This window comes from Emydura macquarii, unplaced genomic scaffold, assembly GCF_026122565.2.
Source record: "Emydura macquarii macquarii isolate MOO-44397 ecotype Brisbane River unplaced genomic scaffold, CSIRO-AGI_Emac_v2 contig_383, whole genome shotgun sequence".
In the NCBI taxonomy this organism is placed as follows: Eukaryota; Metazoa; Chordata; order Testudines; family Chelidae; genus Emydura; species Emydura macquarii.
Genome location: NW_027130520.1, coordinates 7,129,504 through 7,150,787, shown reverse-complemented (window position 1 = coordinate 7,150,787; position 21,284 = coordinate 7,129,504). Strand labels below are relative to the sequence as shown.

General features: G+C 44.3%; 1 long non-coding RNA gene across 4 annotated transcripts; it reads right to left on the bottom strand.

The window, feature by feature from the left end:
• Nucleotides 1-4,761: 4,761 nt before the first annotated feature.
• Nucleotides 4,762-21,201, bottom strand: LOC137145288 (uncharacterized). 4 transcript variants are annotated; one of them, XR_010917628.1, is made up of 5 exons: nucleotides 21,049-21,201; nucleotides 19,671-19,790; nucleotides 18,499-18,623; nucleotides 17,748-17,814; nucleotides 4,762-5,211 (listed from the first exon to the last, which is right to left on the bottom strand). It is a non-coding gene; the product is annotated as an uncharacterized lncRNA (long non-coding RNA). The 4 variants fall into 4 exon arrangements; XR_010917629.1 differs by having other exon boundaries at nucleotides 18,499-18,595; XR_010917627.1 differs by lacking the exon at nucleotides 18,499-18,623.
• Between the last annotated feature and the right edge of the window lie 83 nt (nucleotides 21,202-21,284).

Here is a 21,284-nt window from a genome sequence, read left to right as displayed (position 1 = left end):
AAAGTTCCTTCCTGCTGTGTGGACAGAGACATGCAGTCTTGTGGTGAAAGAGATTCCATGTTTGCTGAAATGCAGATTGATCTGCTCCTGCCCACCTCATTGGCAACCACCAGTCAAGTGGCCCTTCTTTGGCAAGCAACTTTGAGGACACCTGGCTAGAGGCATCAGCTTGTCTTTTATCTTTGAGGAACAGGTTTATCCCCTCCTGCTGCTCTGAGGACTCTGTTTACTACTTGTATGTAAATTGAGATAAACACATTGGGTTAGGATAGACCTGTTCAACAACTTCTGCCTAGTCAGGGCTTCGTAAGTTTGAACATTCGCTATCATACAAAGAGGAAGTAATAATTTCACATATGTTACACTGTTTACTATAATATTGACCATTTGAGTTAGTTTCAGATGATACCTCAACAGGCATATTTTGTATAGTGATTACTACAATAGTGTGTAGGGTGTAAATACAGGGGTGTGTATATAGGGTGTAGATGGGGGATAGGATATGAGGGGGGGTGTAATCCTGGAGGTTTCTGAATGGCAAAGGGACATTCTACTCCAAGCAGCCAGTGGCAAGCCAGCAGTGTATGCCACACAGTTTTTCATACATATGGTGATTGAGCAACACATCTGAACTGAGTGGGCTGTGTCCTGTCAAAGAGAGCCCAGAAAATACAACCTTCCCTAACATGTGATTACCTCACTGGAGTCCTGCTACAGGAAAAGTTTGCAGCTATTATCCAGGATTGGGTACAATTCATGACAAAACAGGATGCTGCATTAGCATCCACATAGATCAGTGTCTCCCTATGGTTTAGGGTATAGCCTGCTTTGAGTACACCCACCTATGGAATACACGCAAATACACACACTAGACACATAGCCATCCCCCCACCTTGTTTCTGGACTGCATACAGAAGGGAGGGTTGTACTTCAGACACTGATTTCGTCACCCAGGCACTGCATTTTCCTCCCTCCCTGCCCTCCACCACATACTGTCAACAGGCAGCTTGAAACTGGGGCATGGCCAATTTCTCCAGTGTGGCATACTAAATGGAAAGGCAATACACTCCCATACATCTTCTTAAGAGAGTACCTAGTAAAAATTTAGTTAGACAAGCCTTAACTGTTGGCAAAATGGAGACAAGCAAGTGAATTCCACATGGTGGGGACACAGTGACATTAAAGCACTAGCATGCAATCTGCTATTAGCATGTACCTGCTGCTACCGGCAGATTCTAATAGAAATTGCATTTGGTCAAACTGGAAATCCCTCCCATTTGTACAAGACAGAGCCAGGATCTTACCAGGCTCCTTGGTTACTTCTACTTGTTCTGTGTCTGCAGGAGTCTGTTTCTCCAGGGGGGAGGAAAGGTCTCAAACAGTTCCTCCAAGTATGGACCCAGCACATGCAGCAGTTGCTCTACCAGTAAAGTCTCCTCAGGGGGCTGGTGTGAGCACCAGAGTCTCTAGCCTGATCTGGTATCTGCTGGTTCCCCTCTGGTCCCGTACTACATTCAGGAGTCAAAGTCACCATCCCAGCTGACCAGGATGTCATGAACCACTGTGGAGCAAAGTCCTCATAAAGAGGCAGGATCATGGGGGGTCCCTAGAGGAACAGTTACCTGTTTCCTGACAGTCAGTCAATTGGCTAGTCCGGCAATAGAAAGGATAGGAACACTGGCCTGTGGGATAGTGATGGCAGATTCAGGACACTTATCAGGAGAAGCGGGGCCTCAGTTGTGTCTGCACTAGTGTAAGCCAGGTCTGAGTGTCTCAGTGGCACTCTCCCTGCTCAGCAGCTGAAAGGGGGGCACTTTATTTACATGGGCTTTGTATCTGCATGAGTACAATTAAGTATTTAGCATAACTTACCTAGGTGCTGAGCATAATGGGAAATGGTTAGCAGGGCTGGTTTTGGGCTACAAACCACTTTTGTGTTAACTGCTGGGGTAATGAAGTGTTGTCCTTCAATTGTATGAACAGATGTCAGCAAAACTCTGCTTAGTCTGTTATGATAGCATCTGCACCCTAAACTAAACAGAGCTCCACAAGGGTGGCAGACAGATGTTTCAGCCTGGAAAGAGGGGGAGCAGTCTCCTATTAGGATTGCACTGGCCCTGGCAAAGGGCTGCCCCCAGGCATGGAGTGATTCTCTCTCCCCTGTTGTTAAAAGGTAGAATTAAAGACTCATCTTGGAGTCTTTTGTTTCTTGAAAGCAGAGACGTTACCTGTATGTCAGCAGAAGGTTTACCCATGAGCTGAAATCACTAAGAGCTGAACCAGTAGAGGATCTGGGAAACCTTGCCTGACAACTAACAGAGCTGAGTAAGCACCAGGCAATGCTGGTGAGAGGCCGGCACAGTCGGTGCCAGCCCGGTGTGCGGTCGGCAGAGAGGCTGGCACAGTCGGTGGGAAACAGGCGGGGCCGCTGCCAGTAGTCAGGGACTCAGCAAGGCCCGAAGGTGGTAGGAGACAGCAGCAGAGGGGGCCTGGTCAAGCCTGCGTTGGACAGGAGCGGCATAGGGGGTGGAGCCACACCCAAGAGGTGGACATTGCAACTACGCCAGTCAGTACAGGGGGAAGAAGGAAGGGAGAGGCGAAGGACATGCCCCGTACTCTGGGAGGGGTTTGGCTCATTGAGTTCATGAACTCTGTTCGCACTGTTTCCCAAACCAGTGTGGTGTTACCTCTGTTTTGCTATTAAAAGGTTTCTTTCTACACTCAGACTCTGCTTGTGAGAGGGGAAGTATTGCCATTTGGGGGTGCCCAGGGAATAGTGTGTAATTTCCCAGGTGACTGGGTGGGGGCTCGAGCCAGTTTGGTGTTGTATCATTGAGAGGGACCCCTAGATATAGAACCCGGCCCTTGCTGCTGCTGACTCCGTCTGGCAGAAGGGTTACACTACAAAAGGATGTATTTTGGACCAGAGTTCCACTGGGACTCCAGCTCAGCTCCACCCCTTGTGCTTGGGCCTGATCCCTAGAACCTGAGAGTTTAGAGGCTCAAGTCAGGTGTGTGGACAGAAGGTTAGAGGCAAACCACCCCAAGGTGAGCTTGTGTTTACATTGCAGCATAGACATATTGCATGAGCATGGAGACATACTGCATTTAGGATGGAAGAATCCCATGCACTGCTACAGACTGGGGACCGACTGGCTAGGCAGCAGTTCTGCAGTAAAGGACCTGGGGGTTACAGTGGACAAGAAGCTAGATATGAATCAGTGTGCTCTTATTGCCAAAAATGCAGCCCAATATGCCGTTAGCCTAAGTAGGAGCACTGCCAGCAGACCGAGGGACGTGCTTATTCCCCTCTATTCCACACTAGTGGGGCCATATCTAGAGTAGTGTATCCAGTGTTGGGCCCCCCACTACAAGAAAGATGTGGACAAATTGGAGAGAGTCCAGCGGAGGGCAACAAAAATCATTAGGGGCTGGAGCACAAGAATCGAGAGGCTGAGGAACTAGGCTTGTTTAGTCTGCAGAAGAGAAAAATGGGGCGGGGGGTTAGATAACAGCCTTTAACTACCTGAAGGGGGGGTTCCAGGGAGGATAGAACTAGGCTGTTCTCAGTGGTAGTAGATGACAAATAGGAGCAATGGTCTCAAGTTGCAGGAGGGGAGAGAAGAGGTCTAGGTTGGATATTCATGAAAAAATTTCCTAGGAGGGTGGTGAAGCACTGGAATGAGTTACCTAGGGAGGTAGTGGAATCTCCATCTTTTGGAGTTTTTAAGGTGCAGCTTGACAAATCCCTGGTTGGGATGATTTAGTTGGGAGTTGGTCCTGCTTTGAGCAGGGTGTTGGACTAGATGACCTCCTGAGGTCCTTTCTAACCCTCATCTTTTATGGTTCTATGAAAAACAACATGAGTTCTGTGGCATCTTGAAGACTAAAATTTATCTGGGCATAAGCTTTCGTGGGCAGAAACTCACTTCAGCTACATAATGACACCATACAATCACCTGCTTGGGTAAACCTTGAATAGCAATTTGATACTAGTGATACCCCTGATACATCTGAAATAAATTCTATCAGCTACATCTTTTCAACCACACCATAACCTCCATCTACTGAAAGATCCAGACTAGAGTCCTTCTGGTCCCAGGCCTTTGACTCCATTATCACTGCAAATCCAGGACACCAGAATATAAACATAGGTGGGACAGACTCATCTAAATACCCTATAGCCTAGCAGAAAGTGCTCCAAGGTGGGAGTGAGAGATCATGAGTTCAAATTTCACATGACACTTATTTCCATGTACTTCAGCTTTTATTGACCAAGCTCTCAGACCAATCGTGGAAGGCATCAACTAATTTTTAAATGGCATGTCTAATACTTAACAGATGTTGAACAAAGTCACTTCAGACAGAAGCAGGAACAGAACCTCTCGCACATGACAAGCCCAACTCTTATCCATTGAGCCATGCTGCCTTTCAGATTGAACATGCCAGACAAGCTGTTAGCCTGGGTCTAAACCCCTGAACTACTCATATTCCAGGATTCCTATCAGTATTCTAGTCCTGTCTAGCAAACAGACACGTAAACCCTGGCTGAGTGTGCATTAAGTCCCCTTGTAATGGCTGGCCCACACAGCAGAGACTCATTACTTCTGTAGTTCAGGTGGTAGAGGCGTGTGCTAAGAATGTGAAGATCTCTAGGTTACAAACCCTGCCAATGACTGGGGGGAAGGAGAGAGAGCTTACTACGTGCGGCCAGAAGTGTTTCCAGTTTAATAAAGTTTATTAATCCACACAGCTACGAGACCATTCTAAAACGGTTTTTATTATACAAAGTATCTAAGTTATGGTGTAACAAGATAATACAGCTGTTTCACATTTTTGACACAATGGCTGCTGTCACATTAGCAGGTTTAAAAGTTGGAGGAGCAATTCTGGGTATCCAGGCTAAATCAGTAATGCGAAAGACATATTAGTTGCCCACATTTGAAAAACCTGACCCTTCGCTTTTGTGATCTTGAAATGCAAGAGTCATTTGGTTGTGATAGAGGCAACCCAAACGCATGGCAACAGGATCTTCCGGCACCTCATACCACATCCTCATATTTACTCAGATGAACATGCACATTGTTGTTATCCACACCTGGTCACAGAACCTTGCTCTTATAATATGCTCAAAATGTAATTGTGAGCAGGGAATCAATAGGGTGTTTATCCAGGGAACAGTTCTTGGACCTATGTAACTTTTTCAATGATCTGGAAGAAAAAAAAAAGTCTGCAAGTGACAAAAATTTGGGGAGTGGTAAATAATGAAGAGGACAGCTCATTACCAAGCAATCCAGATTGCTCTGTCAAACTGGGCACAAGTCAATAATGTGATTTAACATGGCCAAGTGCTAGTGTACAGCTGGAGGAACAAAAGGTAGGCTGTACTTACAGGATGGGCGGGGAGGAGAAGACTCCCATCTAGGAAGCAGTGATTCTGAAAGAGATTGGGCATTGCGGTGGAGAGAGAGTCAGCTGAACATGTGCTCCGAATATAATGCTGCAGTCAAGAGAGTAACGTGATACTCAACTGTCTAAACAGGGAGATCTCAAGCAGGAGTAGAGATTTTTCTACTTCTGTATTTAGCACTGGTGCAACCACTGCTGGAATACCGAGCCTAGTTCTGGTGTCCCCAATTCATGAAGGACATGGATACTTTGGAGAGGGTTCAGAGAAGAGCCATGAGAATGATTAAAGGATTAGAAAAACATGCCAGAGTGATAGCTTATTTTACCACAGAAGTTAATCTCTTTGAGTCTAATGGCTGACTTGATCAGTCTATAAGTACCTATGGGGGGAAACAAATATCCGACGAGTATACTACTATTCAGTTGCTGGAAACTAAAGCTAGACAAATTCATGCTGGAAATAAGGATAATTAACCACTGACAGGTTATGGGCCATGGTAGATTCTCCATTACGGGGAATTTTAAAGTCAAGATGATCTCTCTTCCCCCTGAGATATGCTTAAGGAATTTTTTTTCTTTGAGGAGTTCTATGGCCTGTTATATAGCAGGTCAGATTAGACCATCACAATGGTCACTTCTGGCCTTGGAATCTATGAAGAGTGCCTAACCCTGCAGCATAGCTCTGTGACAGACTGTGCCCTATGTTCACCATTTTTACAAGATGATAAATTTTATACAAAAGTATACCTTGTGAGGTATCATTTGAAAACTCAATCTGCTGAACATTATTGTCCTGATAAAATGCATGGCAACACTGCATGTAAAGATTCTATTGTATAACATTACTGACAGTGTTTGGAGCTCTGGTTAGTGCTTGATCTTCGACCTATAATGCTCTAAGCCTTTGGAAAATCAGCACTTGGTGAATAAGAGAGCCCATGGCTGTTTGTAACACTGGATAAGAGCAGTGTGGTTTTGTTTAATGGTGTTCTGTAGCTCTGCTTTGTGTATCCTTTAGTCGCACATTGCTCTGGGCATTCATTAACAGTCTATTAGTTGATTTTTCTATATTCTATCAAGAGGGACTAATGAGACTAGAAGTTTCCTTCCACCCATACAATAGGAACACTGTTCTAGTTTTTACTCCATAGCAACTACACAGTCAAGAGACTCCCTCCTAAAGTGCTACTGTAGCAGTAGAAGCTGGCAACATCTGAGAGTAGGTTAAACTGACACAAGTGACTCAAAGGCTGTTCCCAGCAGTTGGTGAAGATCATGCTAGAGGTGTCAAACCCAGCTTGTCAATGCTCTCTGAAAAACCACCACTGCACCAAAGACTCTCACCCTGAGCTACAGGGCTGGGTGGATGTGCAGGGAGCCAGATAGAGAGCCACTACAAAGGTTTTTGAACAAAATTTTTTTCTGGGGTGGGGGGAAGGAAAAAAAAGATTTGGAGAAGCCAGAGCATTTTGCAAATTTAAGCCTTTCAGCAAGTTGTTTCAGTCAAAACTGAAAATGTGGATGAGTCAGACAAACACATTTAGATTTGAGCACCATTCACAAAGCCACTAGAGAGGGTGGTGCAGTTTCCCATCACTGTAGCTCATTCTGAAGCAGGACTTGAACCCAGATCTCCTACACCCCAAGGGAGTGCCTTGACCAATAAGCTGTGAGCTATGCTAAGATGTGGTGCTCTTGGTCTCTCCTCTTGAAGCTATTCCCACTTTGTATAAGTAGACATGGCAGAATTTGATTTTTATTTTTTTCTCGTTTCAGTGATTAATAGGTTTTTATTTTTACAATTGCTGGAAATTAAGGGGCTGGGTAGGGCCTCACTGACAGCAGGGCCACAGAAGGCCCCTTGTGTGGCCAAAGAGGCCAACATAGCCTCCCCTGCACCTTGTGCTTGGGTATGGTCCTGACCTGGAAGAATAGAGCCCCCAGCCAGGGCTTCAAGGGAGGATCATGAGGCCCCCAGCTGCAGGGTGCAGCTGAACAGTTCCTGCTCAGGGCCAGCTCCCACACTTATTTGGTGAGCAAGTGGGGCCACGACAGCAGGGCTGCAGAGGGCTTTCTGCATGGTTGCAGAGCTGCTGGCATCTGATCCCTGCAGGCACAAGTGGGAGGTTGCACTCCTGTCCACTGTTATAGAAATCTACAAAAAAAATTGATTTCATCTGACGCCAGTCAATGGTTACTGACAGCTGTCCATTTAAAATGAAATCCTGCCATGCTTATATAAGAAGTGCCCTGAATAATCAGTGAGCTAGAGAGAATGACAATAGCCTGGTAGTTAGGGCACTTGTGAGAGAGGTAGGACCCTGGGTTCAAGTCCTGCTCCACAATGGGAAGTCTCCCCCAGGATGCATGAGCCCCAGGTTCATGCTTTAACCACAGGGCTAAAGGTTGCCATCATGGGCTCCGGTGTTTCATGAATCTAGCCCCTTAACTTATTTCAAACACAAAAGAAAGTAAGTGCCTCAAAACAAAAAACCCATCAGATTTTGGGTCAAACCAAAAAATGTTTCATTTGACCTGAAAGTGATTGATTTCATTTCAACCCAGACTGATTCCTCTCCTCAAGTTTTCCAAGTCTGCCGGAAGTCAGTTATTCACACCATCTTCTAGAAACAATAAGAATCATTAACTACCTTATCCAGGTTTGAGCTGTTTCCCCCTCACCTTTGGGCCTGAGCCATATTATACTCATTTCATGAAACAAGTTTTCAACCTGCATGGGAATGCTGCACAGAGATCCAGGGAGAGACATTCTTACTCAATCTGAGAAAGCATTCAGCTAGGATTTCATGCAGTGCTGAAGAACAGTAGAACCATGTTTTTTGGGCACACAAGTAGTCTCACTGACAATCATACCATCCACAGGCATAAAGATCGGCATGTATGTATTCACAGGATTGGGGCCTTCGTTTTCTAGCCCGATCAAACTAATAGTGTAGAAGTTCACTGATGATATTCTGTCGCCACAAGAAATATTCCAGGAGACAAGCCCAATTGAGGAGTACTAGTTCCAGGAGCAGTTCCAAATACAGCATCGCCCCAGTGTGTTATCCCATTACTTCAGCATTTGGCAACAAGGCCACATTGGATTTTCACTAAGTTTCCTTCTTTAACTATCGGTAAACCAAGATTAATACATTGCTCCAAGGAAGGTTAACTGGCAGTCTCAGAAAACCTAGGGACTGCAAGGGCTGTGGTGAGTGAACTGACTTCAGAACAGGGTTGGATCATGACAGGTCAGCGTGGAAGGGAAGGGAAGGCCAGGCAACTGCTCCTGCTGATCCCCAAGCTATATCTGCTCTTTAGACAGAGGATGTCCGTGTCAGCTGCTCATGAATACCCCCAACACTTCGGCTATGTTTACACCGACAGCAGCAAAATCGCTGCTGCCAGATCGATTGAGCCGTCAGTGAGACCTGCTCAAAATCGATCACGAAGTCGACTAAGTCCAGCCCCTCAAATAGTGTAGCGCTGAGTTGATGGGAACGCTGTTCCCGTCGCAGTGTGAACAGTGCGCAGAAGGGAAGCTGAGCAGTCGACGTCAGTTATGCAAACTACTCTGCGTAGTTTACGCAACTCCAGTCGACTGCCGCCGAATCGCATGGTCAGTGTGAACCAGCCCTTAAAATGCAGCCTGTAATGGATCTTAATGAGACTTGAATCCACCACAGAACTCTGTGATCTTCACCCTCCAGGAGTAGATGTTGTGCCTAAGGCAGTTACTGGTGATGCTGAATGTTATTGTTATGACTTATGAATAGCTGTGGCTGGTTTTTTATTGTTTTCCCTCCCTGCAACTGAAGAGCAGCATATCAATTAAAAGTCAGTGTTGGGATGCAGAAGACCTTACAGCCTAGGCAGGGCTGAAAGAGGCTCTTGCTTACGTGCAATAATGCAGAATAATTAATTCTGCATGAGATTTATACAGCAGATATTTTGTTATTGATATGCTTGCACTATAGACACACAACCTGAAACAAAGTTAATCTGGAGCTCAGGAACTGTATTCCCACAAAACATATTTCTATAGAATCTAGCCTTGCCTGTATCAGTTCTATTGCACTCTGGAAGACATGGTGTATCTCAACTACCAGCACCTCTTGAAAAAGTCAAGGAGCAATTTTACCAGCACCTGTAGAAGTACCGTGGTTTTGGACATGCTGTTGACTCCAGCCTGAGTGGATGCTGTGATGCTAGTGAGGATTTGAAGAAAGATGGGGAAAAAGGACCAGAAGAGCTACACAGAGCTCAGAAGCATCGTGGATCTCCCTTTGCACCTGCACAGACTGTACAGGTGACAGGGGCTCTGTTAAGGGCTTCCAACCATTAAAATATACTGATGGACATGGGGGGCTCTAATGTACAGAGACAGTCACTGCTGAGCATTTAAGCAGTAGTGAAGCTTGGAGGCTAAAGGTAAGTAATACCTCAAGGAGGTCAGGCTGCATAGAATGCTCTCATTTATCAACTCCCTCCCCGTTCCTCAGACCACAGTGCCTTTGTGCAGAGGTCCTGCATTTTAGTCAACATGGTAGCAAGAATTGCAGCTATCTGCATCACATTTTCCCTTCACACACTTGCCCTCCCACCCCAACTCCTTGTTGTGCTATGTGTTGAGGCAGAGGGAGACATATGGCTTCCAAATACTAATCTGTTCTATTTGGAAGGCAGATCCATGCTGATTTATTAGGTCTGTAGGATTCAATTACCTGAAGAAACAGTAACTGAAGACAGTGGATAAGGCAATATAGTATGACCAAGCAACTTTTACTTATGTTCCAGTCTTGAGGTCTCCCCAAGATACCTGCAGCAGGACTGGGATCCCATAGGTCCCACAGGACCTGCCGCTATGATAGTAGGAGCAGGTAAAATATACTTCTTTGCAGGTGGGTTAAAAGCAAAAGCAGTAATTTGCAGGTAAAAAACTTTAAATTTCATGCTTAAATTTAAGCACAGGAGAAAGTATTTTTATATGGTTTAAGCAAGATTTGTTTTATTCTTTAAGTGGCAAAAATTGTGCCTGAATTCAGTTATATAAATAAATGGGCTGCTTTTATTGTTTTTAGTGGAATGACGACATCTGTCTCTTGGGGGATCCAAGGTTTTTGCAGGTGGGAGCAAGATAAAAATGCAAGCAACAATGTGGGAGTGGATATTGTGGGGCAAGACGGGAGCAGGATTAAAACAAGAAATCCCACACAAAGCTCTACTCCCCAGCGCAGTTTTAATTTAACAAAAACAAAACAAAAAAACTGATTTCTTAGTAGCAAGAGAACGAAGACCATAAAAGAACTAAGAAAGGTCAGGATTATATGTAGAGAGCATAAACATGGTCCTAGAAGGGCTCCCTGCCATATAAAATAGCAATGGCAGGTGCTTCCAGAGTCTGGCTAGTGAGGCCATACAATACCAGCTGACCTAGGTGGGGGCCAAAGAAGTCAGCCAGCTCAGACAAAGACAGAAGGCTGAGGTCAAAGCTTCTTCCAGCTAGAATAATAGAAAAGGCCAAACCTTCCAACTGTCAAAGGTCCTTGTACTGAATGCGACAGTGTGATCCATACTATTCTAATCTAGACAGAATTGTGCTAATTAGCCTAAAGAGATGACGACAACACCAATTTGAAACTCATCTCCAGTAAACAAGCAGGGATCCCATCACACATTATCCATTCTATGGAAACAGGGTGCCAGTGCAGTCTGTTTCTGGATGCAATTCAACTATTGGTTTAGAATATAAACCTCTATAAAGTTCAGGGCTTATATATCCAAAGAACAGCTTCTGCTCATGTCTTGTTCCAGCAATTGAAATTAGCTGACATTTGAGCTGACAGTCCCAAGGCATGTTTGGCTGGAGGCCAGGTGTTTCCACTGAAGGGGCCCCCTCTGCTCTGAAATTTCCTACATTCTTGTCCAGCTGGACCCAAGGATGCAGTCCTTTAAAAATACTAGGTAACAGGCTTACATGTTCCAATCAAACAGGCAAACTGTGTTTAAGTTGTTTAGATTGGGTCAACTGGCTGTTTTTGAAGTTAGATTTTGCGTTGAGAGCTTTATATAGGTATAGCCCTGTATCTAATTTTCTGAATTCTAGCAAGGTCTTCACTGGAGAGCTTCTCTGCATAAACTTAGAAGGCCAAATCAATGATTATCATGATTCCTGCATTTAGAAAGAAGGCTTTTTAATACCACATTTAATCCTGTGATTCAGATTTGACAATGTTGCAGTTTCATGACTGTCAGATGTGCGCTAAAGTCAGTTAATTGGCTACAATACGTTTATTAACTATAGCTGAGACAAAGACACAAACTAACTCTAATTTTAGATGTTCAGAAAGTTGTAGAGATGCCCAAATGGTAATTTTAAAAGCAGCTCCAAAGTGTGTAGTTTGATGTGGTACCAACTCTAGATAGTCAAATTAGTATTTGATCCATCTACTTATATAGTCAGCTCAACAGTTACACTTCTAGCCCACAAATGTTAGAGGACATAGCAGCCAGCTATTCCTTAGCATGGTAGAGATGTGCGGATGACCAAATAGCTTTCCCTACTCCATTCTCTACTCAACATTGGATTATTACTGTACACTTCTAGGGCTGTGTCCAGTTTAGCTTTACATTTCTCAAAGTGGCTTCCATAGTTTCCAGGAGGACACTATACCACTCATTCAGTGTCATGCTACTTTCATGATCTGTCTTGAACATTCTATTCCTTACTTTTATCCCACTTAACCATCAATGATTACATGCTTTGAAAGGCTGTATATACCTTTTAAGTTGTTTACCTAAACTATATGCAGTTAGCTCAAAGAAAATGAGAGCTTTCCCTCAGAAATAAGGGACTCCTGTAACTCCAGTGGGGTTACAGGAATGAGTAGGACTGAACTTGGCCTTGTATCAATCTGTTAATGAGGTGTCCCAAATCAAATGCAGAGAGTCATGTGTTGTCTCAGGGAGAGGGGGAGATTAGCGTCTTCATTTGGAGTCCATGTAGTTCTATTAAATTAGGAACTCAAAACAGAGTCACCTCTTAAAAATCTTAATGAATCATTGCCTAGCATAGCCACCATTCTGGACAATGATTACTTATGGAGTTAAAGGAGTATCCCTGTCTGTGTGTGTACTTAAAATCGCTGATAATGCTGTGTTTGGCTGCAGACATTTCCTTGACAGTATTCTCAGGGCTAGCCTGATAGCTTGAACATTGGGAGTGAAATTGCACCAGGCATGCCAGCTGGCAAGTGAGCAAGCATTAGTCCTAGAAAGGACTGAATGCAGTCCACTGGTTGGATCATCTGTTTCCCTGGTATGAACCAGGTACCCTGAGGGTGTGCAATGAGAATGCTGATTCATTGCTGGCACCAATGCTTTTCAACCTGTACACAAGTGTCCTTTTGCTCACCCAGTCCTAGAAGCTCACATATGCAGATGAACATTTGCCTAGGCATCCAAGAATGGTTATTCCCACAACTTGAAGATGCCCTAAACACTGACTTGATTAAGATACCTAAAACACTGAAGTCAGTAGCATTTACAACTGAGCGTGACCAAGACACTTTTGAGATTCAGGTCTTGGGCTGCTCAGGCACTGTAAAGTCATCCAGGTTAGTCTGGTTGCTCAGCAGCAGAACACTGTGCTACAATCTGGCTCCATTTGTCTCATCACTTGCCCATCCCAGAAATCTGGGACATCAATGTGGTGTGAAGAATGGTCAGCACCTTATGTCAGAAACTGATCTTATAATTGACCTGACCATGCATGTACCCAGCTTTGATTTGCCATGCCATTCATGGCCCTTCTGACCATGGTCCATTCAAAAAACACAGTTCAATGTGCAGCCAGCCTTCATTGGCCCCAGGTGAGAAAGGATCCCACATGCAGCTGTGGCTGAAGAGAGCCAATGTCTGATCACTGAGGACTGCCCTCTAACCAGATTTGATAGGGGTCTGAGGGCTCTGCTGGGTCTGAGGGTGATGAGGCTGCCACAAGTTGGCTTGGCAAGCTCCTCATCCAAATAACTTAAAGGAGCCTTCTGAAGGCGTCATAATTTTTGGGCATATTATGTTTCTCATCAGGAGATTCACTAGACATAAGACAAGGCTAGTCACAACATTGCTATGGCAGTCCAAATTGTGTTTTACAGCTATATTCCACCAGGCAGTATAAGGAAGTGAACAACTGCAGCTGAGCCAGAGTTCACTTCATTTTTATTTTTGAATCACAGAAAAATCAGGCACAAAAGTCAGTTGTAATCAAAGGCCAACAGAAGTGTCTAACAGTGTGATCAGAAGATACGCTTTTAAGTGTTACATATAAAAATAGTGGTAAAGAATAAATTGGGTGGATTTTCTGCTTTAATTAGTATTGTGAAATATGATAGGAAGACAAAGAAAAATCTGGTTATTTTTCTCATATTGGAAAGATGCCCCAGAAGAAGAATCCCATCCCCCACCCCACACAACACTGCTGGAATACAAGTATCTGCTTTACCAAACCAGCTCCCCAGTATAAAACTGTGGAGTTTTGCTATTGGCCTGTTAGCTGTTCAGTAGTGATCAGTAAAAAAGCATCAGGAGCTCAGTTGTGTCCAGTGCTCAGTTATAACCAAGGAAGACAAGACATTGACTAATTCAGGAAAGCATAAAGTTACCATGATTGTTTCAGGGTCTCTCAACCTCGAGTGAAATCCTAGCCTCACCGAGGTCAAGGGATATCCCATCCCTTCACTCTAGGGAAATCCCACCACATGATTAATACAGATAGCACATCCAAGCTATCCTCTTCAGATACTACACAGTAACATTGTAGCTGAGGGGTATCCACTTGTAGTCAAAAACTAGTGAAACCCAAATCTGTAAGTTGTGGACACATACTGCAGTGCCCAGATGAGTGCCCATCCTCCCCTCCCCCAGCATCTTGGTTAGCAATGGGAAAGCAGACGGAACAAGCTAGGATTGGAACAGGTTTGTCAGACAATTACTTGTCCAATTAATGTCATAATGTACTGTGTTTATACTCAAACAGGTGCCAGACAGTCTTGGCCCTGAAGGGTTTATTAGTTTGTTCTGTCTTCACTTATACATCTAAAACACGTAGAGTAGGGTGTGCCCATGAGTGATGTGTTAAATCCTTGGAAAGTATTTGTATATTCAGAGAGAAATCAGCATGTAACAAATGCAAACCCTTTACTGAACTACACCAAAACCAGCTAGGACTGGTTGAGCTATCCCCTAAAAGTCTAAACATTGCTATGGCAACCTAGGCAATAAGATGAGACCAAAAAAAACACCAAACAAGTGACCTTTACAGAAAGTGGATAAATTGGAAGCACAGAATGTTAATAAGAAAGTTGTTTCAATTATGTTGGCTAGTGAGGAAGACTACATGGAAACAAGTTAATGAAGGAGAGCACTGTACCCCAACAAGGGTACATTCCTACAAGCCGAGTGCCTCCTGTAAGCCGGTGAATCATCAACATCTGCCAAAGTCAGTGGACACACATCTTGCAAGCTCAGGCCCAAGACTCTTCCCCCTTTTGTGAAATTCGGCATGCATACAGCTCCATTTCATTAGAAAAAGGATGTTAGGCTACATTCTGCCCTCAATCTGAAGTAGTATCAGCATCTGAAATAACTCCACCTTTCTCTTACTCAATTCTATTGACTTCAGTAGCCGAAATGAGGGTTACATTTTAAAGCTACAGGGGAAAATTTATTTGCTCTACTAGTAAACAGTAACAAGAAAGTGTACATAGACCATACAAGAGGCCAACTGAACTCCCAGTATACAGATAGACATGCCAATGTACTTTAAATGTATATTTAATTTCATTAATAGGACTAATTATGCAGTAAGCAAAAGTAATTCTGATATGATTTAGGCCAAAAAGGTTAAGTAAATGAAAGTTGATCAGATTTGAGGCTGGAAGGGAGCTATGTAAATAGATAAATTTTATCCTCATTAAAGTTATAAAGTAAAGTATACCCTATACCCATAAAGTCTGAGGCTAGCAACCAATCACAAGATACCAAATTTCTCTTGAAAAGAAAGTTCTCAAAAATATAAACACTTTAGTTTTAGCTTGTCTATCGACATTAGGAGTTAAGGTATAATTTCTAGCTCAGAAGTAACTCTATGGATTAATTTGTGCCACCCCCAAATAACTCCAGTGGTGTTGCACTAGAAATTAGGCCCTATAGCTTTAAACGCAAAGGATCAAGCTCCACCTTCAACACAGCAACTAGCAGACCATGAACATGAGTGGTAGGGAAATCCGAAGATCAACTGTAAACTGACAAGTTACACAGATAAGAAACACTGGGCCTGGCAATGCATTCTTTATAGACAATTATGTGAACAATTTCTCAATGGGAATTTTAAGAGGCACATGTGTAGGCTTTCTGGGAGGAGTCATACACTAAAAGCTGAGCCAAAAGGTAGGAGGAAGTTTTCCCAATATTTCCATTTAATTGGTTGGACCAGTTCAGTGAGAAAAATCTATCAGACCAAATTGATCACTAGTGTAAGTGTCTGCACCTCTCCTGAAGTCAAAGGAGTTGTGCCCATTTATGCCAGTGAAGACTTAATCCAGTGTCACAGAATTACCATTATAGGAGGGTAATGCCATCTATTATTTCAGGTGTTCTAAAACTGGAACAGGACCTCTATGTACATTTATGTACAACATTATGACTGACAGTTCTTGCCTACAATTTTCCATTAAGACTTCAGACTAAGAAGTGTATTGCTGTATACATTTCTTGGATAGACTGATGCAGTGGACCAAGTTCTGTCCTCTTACATTTAAGATCTGAGGTCAGCTCTTCATTACCTCAGATGCAGGACATCCACCCATTCCGAGAACGTGCACGGTTTCTTTCAATTGGTAGCATGAAGAGGGGCCGTGAGCCTGCGCTGAAGCCCATACTGCTACAGCTTCACTGCTACTGGTACCAGTGCTGGCTAGAGCAAGCCTAACTCAGGTATGTCTATAATCACGTACCCCAGCTAAAGTACAGACAGATTAAAGCTCTGTTTGCTTACTTGTGCTACAATGGCACCTAGCATAGACATACCTTGTGAAGGACTTTACACTGCTCTGCTCAAAGGTGCAGCCCAACGAATAGGCTACACTGTGGCAGTGTCTGTTAGGGTCAGGGCCCCCACATGGGGGAGGGGGAAGGGTACACTTTACCAGGGCCCTGAGGCCCTGGAGGGGCCCAGCCCAGGCTGCAACCCCCATTACAGGAGGGAGCCCCCCATGTTAAAAGTTTGTACTGGGCCTGAAAAAGTTATGCTTGGGCCCTGGTTAAGGTATGTCTACACAGCAGCTGGGAGACATGACTGCCAGTGCAAGTAGACATACCTGCCCTAGCTTTCCTCAGACTGGCACCTAAAAACAGCTGTGACCACAGCAGCACACAGGCAGTTAGCCCAAGCTGCCACAAAATGCTACCAGAGGGGAAGTCAGGCAGGATTATACTCCTGCCGTTTGCTTGAACTAGTATGCTAAAAATAGCAGTGTCGACACCACACATGGGCAGTGGCTCAGGCTAGCTACCAGAGTACAATCCCACTCAACTCCCCCCACCCCAGGTACATGCTCACAGCAACTCAGGCTAACTGTCCCCCAAGGCCATACTGCTTTCTTTAGGGCTAGCTCAAGCATAGCTAGCTCATGTAACTCCCAACATGGCTAAAAGCACATTTCCCAGCTGCTGTGTAGAATGGCAGCATGCTAGCCTCTGCTGAAGCCCAACCAGAGCATGAGCCCAAAGGGGACCCTGGTTGCTAGTCCATGCTTCTATAGCTACACTATTATTGTAACCTATGCAAGCTAAATTTTTACCTGGACTAGCTTTGCCTACCTATGCCACAGTCACTCCTTCATTTGCAGTATAAACATATCCTGATGGTTATACAGACACTCAGGAACTGGGTGAGACTTCTTGGAGTTACCCAAGGTGTCCAGGGTGAATTGCTACCACTGGTTCATGCCAAGAGGAAGCCTTGTGGCCCCCCTGCAGAGGAAGCTCTGCAGCTGCTGGCCACACAGGCCCTCCACTAAAGGCTCCACGAGCCACACTCATCCCCTCTGTAGGCTAGCAATTTACATACCCCAACTCTGTCACTCAGGCGCCCAGGCTGCTGTCTTCTGGACACCTACCATACACGCTAACCGCTGTCTCCTCAGAAGCAGTGCAGCCCCAGTTCCATCTCAGTTTAACACTCCTTAGCTCAAGGCACTCAGACATATCCATAGTAAAAACCAAATTAAAAGTTTAACAGAGCTTGTGGTAGACTTTCCAAATATTTTACTTGCCTTTATTTTGAAGCAGGTTTTCTATACCTTCTTAGGCAGAAGAGTGACTTGTTAGTAAGTATCTCACCTAAAAAAAAAAAAAAAAAAATCAATTCTAAACAGCACTTGTCCAGTCTGGAAAGCTGTCATCTACCATTCACGAGACAACCCCCACTAGCAGAGTCACTTTCCTGTAATGGATGGCTTCTTCATCCTCTTAGAGAGGGACAATTGTCCTTCAGCTAGGCGTCCCCTATTCAGACTTAGTGGGGTTCTTTTGTCTTTGTAAATGCTGAAGCCTGCATCTGGCCCAGACTGTCACCAAAAACTTGCTCAGTCAATAGATGTCCATTGTTCTCATGTTGATTGGGTCAGCCCTCAGGTGACAGATTTCACTCCCTACAGAATAGCCTATATACCTAACATTGGTTCCCATACAAACATCTCAGCCACCCTGACAAGTTCTTACCATTTGGCAGAGACCCCATACAACGCCCCCTCCCCCACCAGTAAAATATTAAGATGATCAAGCATAAGGGTGATATCTGTGTGTGTCAGTCTCCTAGCAAAATCTCAGTGTAAGTTAGTGGAGTTCTGTTACAGTAATTTAAAGGAATGACTATCTAATATAGCTTGCAGTGAAATGTAAGATTGTGTGTGTAGTCTGTTTAAAAGTCCTTTAATGCTTTGGTCTAACTGCTAACTAAAACTTTTAAGAAAGCTGGTTGTCACTCTCACTGACCACCACTTCCGAAAGGGAAGAAATACATACCTGAAACATTAACACCCCTGCAGGAGGACAGGCAGCTGGTGTAGAGGGGCAGCATACCAGGTCCTGATCCAAGACTGGAAGAGACCCAACCTGCAATCTTACAGCAAGAGCAAAAGGCCTTGCACCTTTTGAGGTGAGGGCCCTCAGAGACCAGTACGGGAAAAAGGTGCAGCTAGCCCCATAACTGTTGGGACTTGGTGATTCTTCACCACTGTTACATAACCATCCCCGCAACCCCAAGTGAGCATGTGCCTTTCCCAATCTGCTCTAAAACAAATCCAGAGAGCCAAAACCTCACCACCCTGTCCTTCATTCCTCGATAAAAAAAATCCACACATCATATGAAATCTGCTCTAAGCATGGCTGATCTTAGGGTTAGTTACTTTAGGATTGCACAGTCCACTCCTTCAGTCATTTCCATGGATGCCCCATGCAGAGGCGAGGGAGGTGGGTGGCAGTGGCCAACAAGCCACCTCCAGCGGTGTCAGTGAAACACTTGTTGTATGATCACTATCTGCTTGCTGAGAACCTTGTTAGCATGATCACCACCTGCTTGCTGAGAACCTTGTTAGCAGAGTCAGAAGTACTAGCATAGTGGGACTCTTGGGCCTCAGGCCCATGAATGGCTGTACACACGTGGGCCCCTGTAGAGCCCTAACTAAATGAAACCTCTCCAAGTTCTGCCACTGTCAGAGAAATGGACATCTCCAGTTATGATGTTCAGCACCTAGAAACTAAACAATCAGTGCACCAATGATAGATGCATAGTGTTTGAGTGTTTCCAGTTTATGACAAATGATCAGTCAAAACCAGGTATGTTGGACTGGAGAGGTCTTGTGTTCCATCAAAGATGTTGTTGCATCCAGGCCCAAGTTCCACTTAAACACTTGCTAAGTGGGAGAAGTATGCCACATAGCTCCCCTACAACTGCTGTAACACTTGAGGAGCCCCATTAGGACTAACAGCAGTTACAGGAGCCAAAATACTGAATGTTTTTCATAAGCTTTCAGCTCAGAAAGGACCATTCGATCTAGCAGGACCCCCTGCAGCAAGCCCAATAGTTGCATGACCTTGTATCAGAGCTGTATCTCCCCTCCCCCTAAGACTCAAGGCTTAGTTTACAAGCACAAAAGACTGCTTGAATTCACATGCATGATGTAGCAGATTCTTACTTCTCAAGCAGCAAGCCTAGCTGCTGACTCATTTTCCTTCTGCAGAGTCTCCTTCCAGTAGATGGGTGATTAGAGACATCCAGTCAAACCACAAATCCTCCCTTCTGGATGTACAAGAGTCTTCCCAAAATAAAATATTCTTAGCCCAGCCCATGTCACAGTATTTACTACATCAGTGCAGACTGATATCCAAGTAAAACAGCCCAATACATCTTCCTGAAAAATCCACTGTTAATGCCAGCCAAGAAGGGGACCTTCTCTAGAACTCCAGCCTTGATCCCCTAAGTAAGAGATGGTGCACGCCAAGGCTCATGCCAGCACTATTTCTCCTATTTTCAGCTGTTTCCTTCCTATGCTTTTCTACACATCCACTGCCTCCTTAGCACAGCCTCCACCAAACAATCTCACCTCTTCTCAACCGTCTACCTCTTGTTTCTATCTTGTCTTAAGAGCTAGAGAGAAATAGGGCTTGGGACAGTATCCCCACACCTAGTCTCACCTCTTATGGAGAGAGACAGACAGATGACTTTTCTCCTTTCCCCAGCAAGCCTTATTGTCAGTCACATGCTTCCTTTAAGGACTATATAACCCACCAGAATGCTTGATATTAAAGGGGCCCAAGACCCAGTAGGGGAGACCTATACCCCATTCTTAAAGATATATACTCCTTGCTAAACACAAGTAACTACAGTTACAGCACTCTTGAATGAGTAAATTAGGGCTTCATAGTTGAAAGTTTGGCCATAACAGCTTTCTTAGTGTGACTATAGTTGGACTAGAGATGTGTTTGTGAATGTTCTAGCAGAGGATGAACACAAAAGGAAGTTGTGTTGCAGACCACGTTAAAAGACAAGTTGTAATATACTTAGCAAGTGATAGGGCAAACCACAGGAAAAAAAAATACAGGACCAAATTCTACATCTGTGGATAAGGGTGTAGCAGGGCCCCAGCCATCCCTGGTGCAAGGAGACATTGGGGTCCCCCTCCTGATACCAAAAATATCTGAAGTTTTGCTTATCTTTACCATGTTGCAAAGTTAAATACACACTCCTATGGCCTCCACCCCACCACAAAGCCAGAACCTCACTTTGTGTAGCTCAAAAGCTTGTCTCTCACAAATAGAAGTTGGTCCAGTAAAAGATATTACCTCACCCACCTTGTCTCTCAACTACCATTTTAAACATTTACACTGAATTATACAATAATTGTGTTGTACACTTGAGGGCAATACATTTATACACTTAAGAGGAAAATACATGACATGCTAAGGAAAAAATGTTATTTCCAGAAAAAAATCCTTCAAAATAAAGCATTATCCCATATTTTCAGTCAGCCAAGGTAGACACCATAATTTATACAGTAGTTTAGAAGTACTTACATCAGAGTCTAAGCAGAACTTAGAAGTCCCCAAACAAAAATATCCAAGTTTGAGTAATTGCTGCTTCTGCTTCAAGGCCTCAGACACTACCTGGAGACACCCCCCACTTGCTCAAACATCTCTGCTATCCTTGCTTGTTTCAGATCGGATCAACCCCTCTCCTACTACTGCTCCTCCTGCATCAGACCCTCTTCAGCCAGCTAATTAAAGCCTAGCCCCTCACTCAGGTGTGGTGG